The sequence below is a fragment of the Arachis hypogaea genome, chromosome 19, assembly GCF_003086295.3.
Source record: "Arachis hypogaea cultivar Tifrunner chromosome 19, arahy.Tifrunner.gnm2.J5K5, whole genome shotgun sequence".
In the NCBI taxonomy this organism is placed as follows: domain Eukaryota; kingdom Viridiplantae; phylum Streptophyta; class Magnoliopsida; order Fabales; family Fabaceae; genus Arachis; species Arachis hypogaea.
Window position 1 is genome coordinate 88,931,684 of NC_092054.1, and position 14,273 is coordinate 88,945,956.

The window sequence follows — 14,273 nt, forward strand, 5'->3', positions numbered from 1 at the left end:
TGTCACTTGAAGGATTGGGTGTGGCACGCCAAGCTAGAAATGAAGGGCACGTGACACGTCAGAAAAGCGCCAGGCACACGCTAGCTGAGAAGTCACGCTTATTGAGTGTTTTCTTTTCCCTCCAAAATGTAATTTTCCTTTTTCACTTTTGTAGTTCTTTTATTTTACTAGGAGTAGTATAAATACCCCCAAGGAGTACTGAAGAAGGAGGGTTAAGCAGTGAGTTTTAGATCCACTTTTACACTTTACTTTTGAGTACTTTTTGAGCTATGAGTACTTCCCTCTCATTGAGAGAGGGAGCTCTGTTGTATTTGATGGATTGATAATAGTGAAATTCTTCTTCTCTTCATCTTCTCTTTGATTTGCTAGAAGGAATTTCGTTCTTAATGCTTAGTGTTCAATTATCTTGGAAAAGAGATTAAATGCAACTGGGTTTCATGGGAACCTTGGGAAAGGAGACATGAAATCATGCTTGAAATCCCTTCTCACACTAGAGTAGAATCTGGGTTTTGGTGTTTGGATATGTGACATATAATCCTCCCTCTACTTGGACCTATAATGGTGTGTGGTATAATCAGGGACCAAGCATATCTCTCTTCATGAGCAATTAGACCAAGGATATCTCTCTTTACAGCTTATTTTTACATTCAGCAATTTCCCATTCCCATTTACATTCAAGTCATTTATGATTCTACGCTTTACATTCTGCCATTTATATTCCTGCACTTTATTACTTTTCTTTATATTCTAGTCATTTACATTTATGTCATTTACAATTCTGCACTTTACAATCCTATTGATCCGCTTGACTAATTCATCAATTGATTAAAACTACTCGAATTTGCCAATCTCTGTGAATACGATCCCACTCCACTGTGGGTTATTACTTGACGATAATTTTGGTGCGCTTGCCAAAAGAACTAATTCACCAATTTTGAATGGGGTGTGAATTTATGTCATCAGTATTCTCTAAAATAAAGACCCAACAACCGTGTTCTTTGTGGAACAAATCACCTTTGTTCACTTGCTTCCATAACATTACCTTGCCTTCAAACCACCCTTTCACCAAGAGTGCATCACACTAACCATATTTCTTCATAAACCCTCAACCTCTATCCGGGTAATCATCAAGGAAAGTATGGCATCTTCTTCAAGTTCTAAGAGAAGAAGAAGAAAGGAACCCATGGTTGAAGAAGATGAAAACGAATACGATCAAAGGAAGTTCAGATCATGGTACCATCAAATGCAACTTGGGTGGATGAATGACAAAAAGATATATCTAGAAGTCCCTTTCCAGCTACCTGATGACGGGTGCCTAGAAATAAAAGCCAAGATCAGAAAGAGAAAATGGGAAGCACTTACCTCACCAATCACCAGGATTAATGCAAATATCATAAGGGAGTTTTATACTAACACCCCAAGGCTTAATATGACCAAAGCCCTAACTTACAAGAGTTATATACGGGGAGTGGAAGTGGACTTTAGTCTGAAGACCATCATGAAGGTCTTAGGACTTAGGCCAGCACATTTTGATGAGTCGGGGTAACACAAAAGAGTAAATGGAAACCCAAATTATGATGAAATCTCTAGTGATATCTGTGTGGTGAATGCTGACTGGGAGAGGGACAATCAAGGAAGGCACAAGTACTTGAAAAAGGGAGATCTCATCCCTGAAGAAAAAGGTTGGTATGAGCTGATAAAGACATCAATTCTGGGTACAGTGAACACCTCGGAAGTTAACAAGCAAAGGACTGTCATGCTACACTGTATAATGGTGGGGGGAGAGATAAAAGTCCATGAGATCATTGCAAATGACATTCAAAAGGTTGCAGAGAAAAATTCTGCTGAAGCCTGGCTCCATTATCCAAGCACCATTATGAGGTTATGCATGAAGGCCATAGTGCCACTAGAGGATGCACACCCAACATGGTTGTATCCAGGCATGCCTATGACCCTCGAAAGGATGATGAATGTCACAGAGGCACAACAAAGTCGAAGGCCACAAAGAAGGAGAAAGAGAGAAGAACCACGGGAGGAAGAAGAACAACAAGAAGAACAAGAAGAAGAGCAACAATTCCAACCAAAAACCAACATAGACATGGGTAGGATGCAAGAAGCAATTGAAAGGCCATCCAAACAGTACCTGAGAGTCCAAGAGAAATAAGAAGAATTCCATTCACAATACATGAAAGCTCAGGAGAGACAAGAGGAGCTTTAGTTGAGAATGATGAGCCAGCAGAGAGATTTTGAGTCAAGATCTCTAGTTATGCAAAGAGAACAAGCTTCACAATTTTAAGGATCTTTCGACCAGCTGGCCCAACTTCAAGTTGATAACATGAAAGCTTTCAACGAGTTCACGACCCTTCAAGATGCAAGATATGGAGTTCAAGCTGACTATAACATAAATGGTCAAATCAAGCTCAACTACAATGCAGAACATCTACATAATATAGACCCAGCATTTCCAATTTATGATGAATACTTCAAGGGAAGGAGCGACATAGAAATAGACAAAGCAATATGCCTTGAAAACAAAGTGGAAGAGACAATGAAGAAAGCTGGATTCTGGACAAAGCTAAAAGGAAAAGGCAAGGGAGAAACTAGTAAGCAATAAGAAGAAAAAAGACAAACAAGATAAAAAATGAAAGGTGGACTCGCTCCTTGGTTATTCCATTCAATAAAGAAAGAACATGTCTGTTTTAGTTAATATTAGCTTAAGCTATTTTGCATTCTGTGTGTTTAAGTTTGCAATAAGTATGCTAGCCTAGGTGTGTGTGCTTTCACTTTCACTTGTTTAAATGCTTGTCTTGTCCCCTGAATCTTTTCAATTTCAATAAAAGAAATGTTTGAACAAGAAGTGGAATAGTTCCTTTTCAGCAAGAAGTAAAATAACAGTAAGTGGTGTTATGTATGTTTGATTGTGTAGTATCTCACTTAGAATGAATAAAGGATAGATTGTTCTCCTTTTTAAGTGAAAACTAGCATGTTGTCTATGAATCTTAGCAAATAAATATCCTTGGTAGAAAGAGAAAAAACAAAAAGAAAGAAAAAGAAAAAGCCAAAAGTGGCAGCAAAAACAAAAGAAAGCAATGAATAAGGCTAGACACCAATAGCTTGGACCTTAGGACATATGCCTATGGTGTCTTTGTACTAGGGTCTGCTTGGATGATTAGGTTCTATGGAGTGCTTTAACACTTGGTAACTTGGGTTAACTAACCCGGGATTATTAACCGAAAGTTCATTATCAAGAGCAACCTAGTTACAAGACATTTAGTAACCCAAAGAGGTGCTGGGCATCAATGTCTTAAGAAGAATTGTGAACCAAGTGTCTGTAGTGGAAAATGTGTTAAGTACAAATAAGCTAAGAAACTGCTACAACACATGACACTGAGCTAAAGTTTACAGAAAAAGAAAATGAAGAAAAGCAAATACAAAGGATGAATGAATAATAAGAGGTCATAGCAGTATGATAATTGATGCTTGAAGGAGACATTATAGGTGTAAAAATCAATAAGAAGTGAGCTGTTACATTTTCTGCATAAAACTCCATTAACTAATCATAAGGACTTGCTGATATGAACATCACCTTCTGTTTCATTCTTTCTTCTTAATAATTCAGTACTTGCTTAGGGACAAGCAATATTTAAGTTTGGTGTTGTGATGCCAGGGCATCTTAGGCAAGTTTCACTAGCCTTTTTCTTTGTTTTTAGTAGGTTTTATGCACTTTCTTGAGTTATAAGTAAGCAAATTGGGTAGAAATTCATGTATGCCTAGATTCATTCAATCATGATTAATTTGATGCAATTTCATGGCAATTTTGCTATAATTATTTGTGTGCTAAGAATGATGAAAATTCTCATGACTTTAGCAAGGCTTTGATGCATATATTGGTTGATGACAGGTGAAAGAAAGCATGGAGGAAGGTTGAAGAAGGAGCCTGGAAAAGATGAAGAGGAAGCAACGTTGGTGGCCAAGTTAGACCACCAACATTGGCTCAAACGTTGGAAGAGAGCCAGAGTAATTCTCTGCATGGTGTGATGGTGTTCACGTTTGAGGGATCGTTACCCCCAACGTTACCCCCAACGTGGTGATAAAAACTTCAATTCTGGAGGTAAATGGTTTTTGAGTGACGCGTACGCGACTATGATGTATACGCGTGAAAAATAAAAATTTTAGTATCCACGCGCAACCGTAAGTCACGCGCACGCGTGGAATGGCAAAATTGACCATCCACGCATACGCGTGGGTCACGCGTACGCGTCACAAAGCGAACGTTGGAGGTCCAACGTTGCCTCAAACGCTGCGTCCAACGTCCGCGATGCCAAGCCCAGAATTTGGATTTGAGAATTTTGAATCGACGCGTACGCGTCAGTAACGCGTGCGCGTGGATAAGAAAAAGGGCCACTCAGGCGTAAGCATGGTGTACGCGCACGCGTGAAGAAGCAAAATCTCAGCCTTCACGCGTGAGCGTGGTGCACGTGTACGCGTGAAGAAACAAAATCACAGATTTCACGCTTAAGCGTGAAGCACGCGTACGCGTGGGTTAGTAGAACGTTGGCCCTCCAATGTTGAGTCAAACGCCAATGACAGCAAACTTTCTAGTTTTTCTGGTTTTGTTCTAAATGGTGTTTGAGTCAACGTTGGCCATCAAACGTTGACTCCAACGTAAAGCATCAGAACTCACAATTCAAACAGATCTCTTTTCAACAGCAACATAAACCAATTGGAGCCATTTTCAACCGAATTCCATCAAGGCCAAAAGCCCAATTCAGAGATTGAAGATCAATGGAATAATGTGTATAAATAGCTTAGAATTTGAGTTAGAGAGGACCTTTTTCCCATTTTTGGAATTTTACACTTACTGCATTTTTCATTTTGAATTCAGAATGTATTTTTCAATTCCAATTTCCATTTTGAGAGCTATGAACAACTAAACCCCTTTTCATTGGGTTAGGGAGCTCTATTGTAATTCAATGGATCAATAGTAGTTTTCATCTCATTCTTCTTTCTTTTCTCTTGATTTTTGTTAGAAAGCTTTCGGTCTTAATTCAATTAGATAGTTGTCTTGAGAGAGAAGCTATCCATAATTGGAATTCTTCGGAGCCTTGAGAGAGGAATGAAGAATTCATGCTAGAATTGCTTTCTCACATTGGATTAGATTAGGGTTTGGATGGATATAGTGACATGTAATCCTACCAATACATTGATCTATGAATTTGTGTGGTATAGTGATGAGAGAAACTTTTGCGTGGTCTAGAAATTCGCAGATAAATCCTCGTTGCAAGTATAGTTTCTAAACCTTCAAAAGTCCTTTCATACAAACGTTTTTGGTTGTCACACATAACAAACCCCTAAATAAATTGATAACCGAAGTATTCAAATCTCAGGTCGTCTTTTCAAGGAACTGCAGGGAAGTATGTTCTTATTATTGGTTATGGAGATTGTAAATTGGGGTTTTGAGAATGAGGAGTGAATAGTTTAATCAACAATTAAAGTAAATGAAGAACAAGTAATTTAAATTGCAAGTAAAATAAATAAATGACTGAAAATAAACTTTTGGCAAGGTATGAGAAATTAGAGGTCCTATCCTAGCTATCCTTATCAATGATGATGAGGATTGAATCTTAATTCCACTTTGTTAGCCTTTACTAAGATAAAGGAAGGTCAAGGGATTAATTGGATTGATCTTCGGATCCTGTTTTATTTTCTAAGAAAAGATTGGGATTCTTGAAGCTCAATTCAATTAACAAAGATAATAATTATCAAGCATGTTTGAGTTTGATAACTCCTGAGTTACTGATTTTTTAACCAAAAGCAAAAGGAGAAAAGTAAATCTACTGGAATAAAAATGCCTTCAGATGGGAATAACAATAATGTAAATAAAAGAAAGCAATATTAAACTGAAATACCTCAAATAACATTAATTCAAAGATGTAATCTATAACATGGAAGAATTCATAAGCCAAATAGGCAACATAACTAATATAAGCATTAAAATATCTGAAAGTAAGAGATAAATATAAAGTAAAAGAACATTGAAACCTGGGATTGAGAGTCACTCCTAAAACTAAGAGAAATCCTAAATCCTAATCCTAAGAGAGAGGAGAGAATCTCCCTCTCAAAACTAAATCTAAATCATGAAAACAAAAACTAAAGTCGTCTCCCTATGAATGGATGAATTCCCTCACTTCACAACCTCTGGTTTATGCCTTCTGGACTTGGATTTGGGCCAAAAAGGGCTTCAGAAATTGCTGGGAGCATTTTCTGCAATTTCTGGTGCGTGGCCTCTGTCACGCGTCCGCGTGGGTCACGCGGTCGCATCATTCGGAGCTTTTCTTGTCACGCGGTCGCGTCAATCATGCGGCCGCGTCATATGTGTTTTGCTTAAGGCGCGCGGTCGCGTCAGTCATGCAGCCGCGTCGCTGTTGATTCGCGCTTGGCATGCGTCCGCGTCGCTTATGCGATCGCGTGGATGCCAGTTTCATTAGAAACTCCGTTTTGTGCTTTCCTTCCATTTTTGTATGTTTCCTTTCCATCCTTTAAGTCATTCCTGCCTTAGAAGATCTGAAACTACTCAACACACTAGTCACGGCATCGAATGGAATTAAAGGTAATTAAAATAATTAGTTTTAAAGCATAGGAAACATGTTTTTTCACATACATCACATAATGAGGAAGGGAAAGTAAAACTATGCAATTAATATGAATAAGTGGGTGAAGGATTGAATAAATCACTCAAACTAAGCACAAAATATATCATAAAATATGGGTTTATCATATAGTCAGTGACCGAACTTCAACTCTTCCCATGAGTAATTAAATCAAGACATTGGGCAATTGTTCATGCTTAGAGATATTGGTGAGCCAAGACATTGGAATCCAATCATCTAAGATTGCCAAGCAATATCAATGAATGCATTGATTGAGGAAGAGGTGAAAATGATTTCATCCGGAGAATTAAATATCTCCCAAAACCCAATGAATCCCCCATCTCTGAGCTACCCATTCTATTTACTTTCTGCATCTTTAACTTCATGCTTAATCCCCATTCCCATTTAATTTCTTGTAATTTAAGATTTTGTCATTTAATTTCTTGTAATTTAATTCCTGTTATTTACTTTCTTGCAATTTAAGTTTTCCGCCAAATTTACTTTCTGCAATCCTCAACCAAATCCGAATTCGCTCAACTAGAACAATTCACCAATTATAATTGATCGATCTACCAATCCCTGTGGGATTCGACCTCACTCTACAGTGAGTTTTTACTTGACGACAATCCGGTGCACTTGCCGGAAGGAATTTGTTGAGAGGTAAATTCCCGCGTATCCAACATCCAACACAACGTTCAAGTGGGTAAAATTCTTATCCCTAAGCTTTACTTTCTCACTTGAATATTGTAAGAACCTACGTTTTCACATAAAACCATTTTAATAAAGTAATTTTAGTGTCCGAAATAGATTCAAAATTTAGAAGTTTTAATTTGAAAATATAAATGTGAAATTTGATTTCAGTGAATTTTTCTGAGTTGGAAAATGTATTTTCTTTCCAAAAGTTTCTGTGAAAATGCGTACTGGCACTTAAGCTGGCAGTACCGGCTCTAGTCTATCCAATACTGTGTAGTTTGGAAAATAATATTTTGAAAAGTGATTTATTATTTTGAAAGGATAAAAATAATGTAGAATTGAAAACCGAACACTAATCTTAAAGATTTTGGCCCAAAGTGGGCCAAACAGACCAAAAACGCTAACGGGTTAGACCGGTCCCAAACTGGGCCCAAGATCCAACATATATAAGCTCCTTTAATGAGCTTTTCAGCTCATTTGCTCCCCAAAAAGAGAAAGGGGCGCTGGTAAGAGGGAAGGGAGGAAGAAGAGAGAGTGCACTATTCACCTACATCTTCCGGGAGCCATAACTTTTGATCCGGAGCTCTGATTGACGAGTCGTTTGCGGCCACGCAAAGCTCTTAACGAGCTCGACGTTTCTATCTAAGCAAACCTGGTAAGAAATAATGTCTCACTTCCCAGTTTTGTGCCGTAATTTCTGCACGTTTTTTTGTTTAATTTTTTAGTAGATTTTGTGGTTTTGCTTGTTTAGGTGATCTCTAGTAGCGGGTAATTGTTGGATTTGACCCCTACTCACGTTGGGTAAGGTAAGGTTTCACTTAACCCTTGTGTTTAGTTGCTTTGTGTATCTTAGGTTTTGATGTTGGTATATATATATATATGTTGTTAGATTGAGCTTTGGTTTTTTTTGGAGTTGGTTGAGGCATTGGATCAAGCTTGGTGGCTTCGTTTTGGTGTTTGGTACGTTTGGGAATCTGCCAGAGTATGGTTTCAGTTTTCTTTATGTAATATGTAATGTTTCTGGATACTTAGGCTAGTTCCCTATGTTTATATTACTATATCTATACATTTGTTCTATTCTCTTGCACCTATATCTTGTATCTTGTGCGTTAGATTTGTGTGACCGTTTCACGCTTCTGAAATTCTGTTTTGAGCTTACTCCGTCATCAGGCTTCTAGATTATATTATTTTCTTCTATATATAAATATGTATAAGCCTTAGAATTGTCGTAACCTTGGATTAACCTTTGCCTTACGTCTAAAGGTAAGGCTTAGGGTAATTGGGGTGTTACATTTAGTGGTATCAAAGCGGTTCATCCTCGTGAGCCTAAGGGATGGACCGATTGTGTTTCATTGCATACTGTGTGTGTCTTTTCTTTGATGCTATTAGGTTATCTACTTGATATTTCATAGCATGCTTGTTTGTGAGTGCCTGTATGGGGTAAATGAAGCACTAGGCTTTTGATATTGAGACTGATCACCTTGATATCGATTGTTTGGTGTAGACAAGAACCCTAATGGCCACTCACGGATGAGGTCGTACGCGTTCACAAGGAGAGAGTAGGAATGAGCGACCAGCCGATAACCATGCCGAGTTCATGGCGGCAATAGCGAATCCTGCAAACATCATGGGGGCTACCGCTATTGCGACTCTGCAAGCTGTGCAGAGGTTAGGCCAACCGGCTGGAAACGGAAATTGAAATGGTGAAGGAAATGCGAATGAGAATGCAGGAGGAAACGGAGATAACACGGGAGGTGCTCCGATGACCTTGGCGACCTTTCTCAAGGTTCATCCTCCGAGTTTTCGAGGTTCAACTAATCCTACTGAAGCGGATAACTGGTTCTAAGCTATGGAACACGCACTCCAAGCGCAGCATGTCCCGCATAACCAATACATAGAGTTTGCTGCTTACCAACTTCGGGAAGAAGCCCAGCATTGGTGGCAGGCAGAATGCCGCTTACTACAGCTCCAGATTGCAGATGTTCCTTAGGATGTATTTCAAACGGCCTTCTACAAGAAGTACTTCCCTGAGTCTGCAAGGGAAGTGATGAGCGGATAATTTATACGCTTTTTGACATTGTTTTTAGTATGTTTTTAGTAGGATCTAGTTACTTTTAGGGATGTTTTTAATAGATTTTGTGTTAAATTCACATTTCTAGACTTTACTATGAGTTTGTGTGTTTTTCTGTAATTTCAGGTATTTTCTGGCTGAAATTGAGGGACTTGAGCAGAAATCAGATTCAGAGGTTGAAGAAGGACTGCTGATGCTGTTGGATTCTGACCTCCCTGCACTCAAAGTGGATTTTCTGGAGCTACAGAACTTGAAATGGCGCGCTTCCAATTGCGTTGGAAAGTAGACATCCAGGGCTTTCCTGCAATATATAATAGTCCATACTTTGGCCAAGAATTGACGACGTAAACTGGCGTTCAACGCCAGCCTTCTGCCCAAATCTGGCGTCCAGCGCCAGAAAAGGATCCAAAACCAGAGTTGAACGCCCAAACTGGCACAGAAACTGGCGTTCAACTCCACAAATGGCCTCTGCACGTGTAACACTCAAGCCCAAGTCCAAGCACACACCAAGTGGGCCCCAGAAGTGGATTTATGCATTAATTACTTACTCATGTAAACCCTAGTGACTAGTTTATTATAAATAGGACATTTTACCATTGTATTTGGCATCTTTGGACGCCTGGTTCTTAGATCAGAGGGGCTGGCCTCTCGGCCATGCCTGGACCTTCACTTATGTATTTTCATACGGTAGAGTTTCTACACTCCATAGATTAAGGTGTGGAGCTCTGCTGTTCCTCAAAGATTAATGCAAAGTACTACTGTTTTCTATTCAATTCTTCTTATTTCGCTTCTAAGATATCCATTCACACCTAAGAACATGATGAAGGTGATGATTATGTGTGACGCTCATCATCCTTCTCCCTTATGAACGCGTGCCTGACAAACACTTCCGTTCTACATGAAATAAGCTAGAATGAGTATCTCTTAGATCTCCTAACCAGAATCTTCGTGGCGTAAGCTAGAATGATGGCGGCATTCAAGAGAATCCGGAAGGTCTAAACCTTGTCTGTGGTATTCTGAGTAGGATTCAATGATTGAATGACTGTGACGAGCTTCAAACTCGTGAGTGCTGGGCGTTAGTGACAGACGCAAAAGGAGGGTGAATCTTATTCCAGCATGATCGAGAACCGACAGATGAATAGCCGTGCCGTGACAGGGTGCGTGAGCATATGATTCACTGAGAGGAGGGGATGTAGCCACTGACAACGGTGATGCCCTTGCATACAGCCAGCCATGGAAAGGAGTAAGACTGATTGGATGAAGATAGCAGGAAAGCAGAGGTTCAGAGGAACGAAAAGCATCTCCATTAGCTTATCTGAAATCCCTGCCAATGAATCTACATAAGTATCTCTATCCCTTTTATTGTTTATTTCAATCTAATAAAATATCATGTTTAAATCCGCCTGACTGAGATTTACAAGGTGACCATAGCTTGCTTCAAGCCAAAAATCTCTGTGGGATCGACCCTTACTCACGTAAGGTTTATTACTTGGACGACCCAGTACACTTGCTGGTTAGTTGAACGGAGTTGTGTCCACACATAGTAAAGAGCCATAATAATGATTCCATACAATAACAAAGAGTACTACATTAATGTGATCACAATTTCGTCCACCAAGTTTTTGGCGCCGTTGCCGGGGATTGTTCGTGTTTGGACAACTGACGGTTCATCTTGTTGCTCAGATTAGGTAATTTTCTTTTTTTTTTATTTTATTTTCAAAAATTTTTCAAAAATATTTCTAAAATTCTCTCATCTGTTTTCGAAAAAAAATAAAAATGTTTTCAAAAATAAATTATTCTATGGCTTCAAAATTTGTAAGAATGAATTCTAGTGTTTCATGAAATATGTTGAATCATATCTGGCTGTAAAGCCATACCCAAACTACTTTGGGATTGGTATTCAACTAATCACTCCAGCCCATGTAATTATATGTTGCAGCCTGGCTGGCTGTAAAGCCATGTCTAAATTCATTTGGACTGAGGCTTGCAATTGGTTATCAAGAGCAAGCTAGTTGGAGCTAATCCACCTGCTACTGTTCCTGATCTACCCGCTGTTAATCCACGATCACCTGCTGAAGCTTGGCTGGCCATTGGCCATGTCTAGTATTTTGGACTGGAGCTTTCATTGAAAGCTTGGCTGGCTAGTGAGCCATGTCTAATTCCTGAACTGAAGCTTTAGACTAACATGGCAAGATTCCTGGAATTCATATAAAAAAATTTTGAAATCCTTAATTTTTTCTTTCAATTTTCGAAAATATAAAATAAATATTCAAAAAAAAAAAATTTAGAAAATCATAAAAATCAAAAATATTTTCTGTTACTTGTTTGAGTCTTGAGTCATATCATAAGTTTGGTGTCAATTGCATATGCATCTTGCATTTTTCGAAAATATCATGCATTCATAGTGTTCTTCATGATCTTCAAGTTGTTCTTGGTAAGTCTTCTTGTTTGATCTTGATGATTTTTTGTTTTGTGTTGTATGTAGTTTTTCATATGCATTCTTGAATTCTTAGTGCGTAAGCATTAAAGAATTCTAAGTTTGGTGTCTTGCATGTTTTCTTTGCATTAAAAATTTTTCAAAATTATGTTCTTGATGTTCATCTTGACATTCATAGTGTTCTTGGTGTTCATCTTGACATTCATAGCATTCTTGCATGCATCACATGTTTTGATCTAAAAATTTCATGCATTGCATAATTTTCATGTTTTTCATAAAAATTTCAAAAATAAAAAAAATATATCTTTCCCTTTTTCTCTCATCAAATTCGAAAATTTGGATTGACTTTTTCAAAAGTTTTTAAAATCAAGTTGTTTCTTATGAGTCAAATCAAATTTTCAATTTGAAAATCTTATCTTTTTCAAAAAATCAAATCTTTTTCAAAATTCATGGTTATTTTCGAAAATTCCAAAAAAAATAATTTTCAAAAACCTTTTTCTTATTTTTATACCAAATTTTCGAAAATAACTCAATCAATTAATGTTTTGATTCAAAAATTTGAAGTTTGTTACTTGCTTGTTAAGAAAGATTCAAACTTTGAATTCTAGAATCATATCTTGTGATTTCTTATGAATCAAGTCATTATTTGTGATTTTAAAAATCAAATCTTTTTCAAAACTAATTTCTATCATATCTTTTCAAAAATATCTTCTTATCTTATCTTTTTCAAAAATATATTTTCAAAATATCTTTTCTAACTTCCTAACTTCTTATCCTTTTCAAAATTTGTTTCAACTAACTAACTAACTTTTTGTTTGTTTCTTAACTTTTTCAAAACTACCTAACTAACTCTCTCTCTCTAATTTTCGAAAATATCTCCCCCTTTTTTTTCAAAAATTTCTTAACTAATTAATCTTATTTTTATTTTTTTTTAAAAAAAAAAATTTCGAAAAAAAATACTAACAATTTTCAAAAACTATTTTCAAAAATCACTAACTCTTTTTCAAAATAATTTTCGAAAATTATTCCTCCCCCATCTCATTCTATTTATTCATTCATATCCTAACATCTCATCTCACATCTCTTCCATTCGTACAGTTGCATTTCTTCCTTTACATCACATTCTTTGTCTCCCCCTCTTTTCTTCCACTCACAAAGGGATCCCTATACTGTGGTATAAAGGATCTCCATTATTATTATCATTTTTCTGTCCATTCTTTCTTGTCTTATGAGCAGGAGCAAGGATAAGAACATTCTTGTGGAAGCAGATCCAGAACCTGAAAGAACTCTGAAGAGAAAATTAAGAGAAGCTAAAATACAACAATCCAGAGATAACCTTTCAGAAATTTTCGAACAGGCAGAGGAGATGGCAGCCGAAAATAATAATAATGAAAGGAGGATGCTTGATGACTTTACTGCACCTAATTCCAATTTACATGGAAGAAGCATCTCCATTCCTGCCATTGGAGCAAACAACTTTGAGCTGAAACCTCAATTAGTTTCTCTGATGCAGCAGAACTGCAAGTTTCATGGACTTCCATCTGAAGATCCTTTTCAGTTCTTAACTGAATTCTTGCAGATATGTGATACTGTAAAGACTAATGGAATAGATCCTGAAGTCTACAGGCTCATGCTTTTCCCTTTTGCTGTAATAGACAGAGCTAGATTATGGTTGGATTCTCAACCCAAAGATAGCCTGAACTCTTGGGATAAGCTGGTCACGGCTTTCTTAGCCAAGTACTTTCCTCCTCAAAAGCTGAGCAAGCTTAGAGCGGATGTTCAAACCTTCAGACAGAAAGAAGGTGAATCCCTCTATGAAGCTTGGGAAAGATACAAACAGTTGACCAAAAAGTGTCCTTCTGACATGCTTTCAGAATGGACCATCCTGGATATATTCTATGATGGTTTATCTGAGCTATCAAAGATGTCACTGGACACTTCTGCAGGTGGATCCATTCACCTAAAGAAAACACCTGCAGAAGCTCAAGAACTCATTGACATGGTTGCTAATAACCAGTTCATGTACACTTCTGAAAGGAATCCTGTGAGTAATGGGACGCCTATCAAGAAGGGAGTTCTTGAGGTTGATACTCTGAATGCCATATTGGCTCAGAACAAAATATTGACTCAGCAAGTCAATATGATCTCTCAGAGTCTGCATGGAATGCAAGCTGCATCCAACAGTACTCAAGAGGCATCTTCTAAAGAGGAAGCCAATGATCCTGAGAACCCTGCAATAGCAGAGGTAAATTATTTAGGTGAACCTTATGGAAACACCTATAACTCAACATGGAGAAATCATCCAAATTTCTCATGGAAGGATCAGAAGCCTCAACAAGGCTTTAACAATGGTGGAAGAAACAGGTTTAGCAATAGCAAACCTTTTCCATCATCAACTCAGCAACAGACAGAGAACTCTGAA

General features: G+C 37.7%; 1 non-coding gene across 1 annotated transcript; it reads right to left on the reverse strand.

Annotated features, from left to right (window-relative positions):
- Positions 1–13,613: 13,613 nt before the first annotated feature.
- LOC112781384 (small nucleolar RNA R71) lies at positions 13,614–13,721 on the reverse strand. The gene has a single exon (XR_003192164.1). It is a non-coding gene; the product is annotated as a small nucleolar RNA R71 (small nucleolar RNA).
- Between the last annotated feature and the right edge of the window lie 552 nt (positions 13,722–14,273).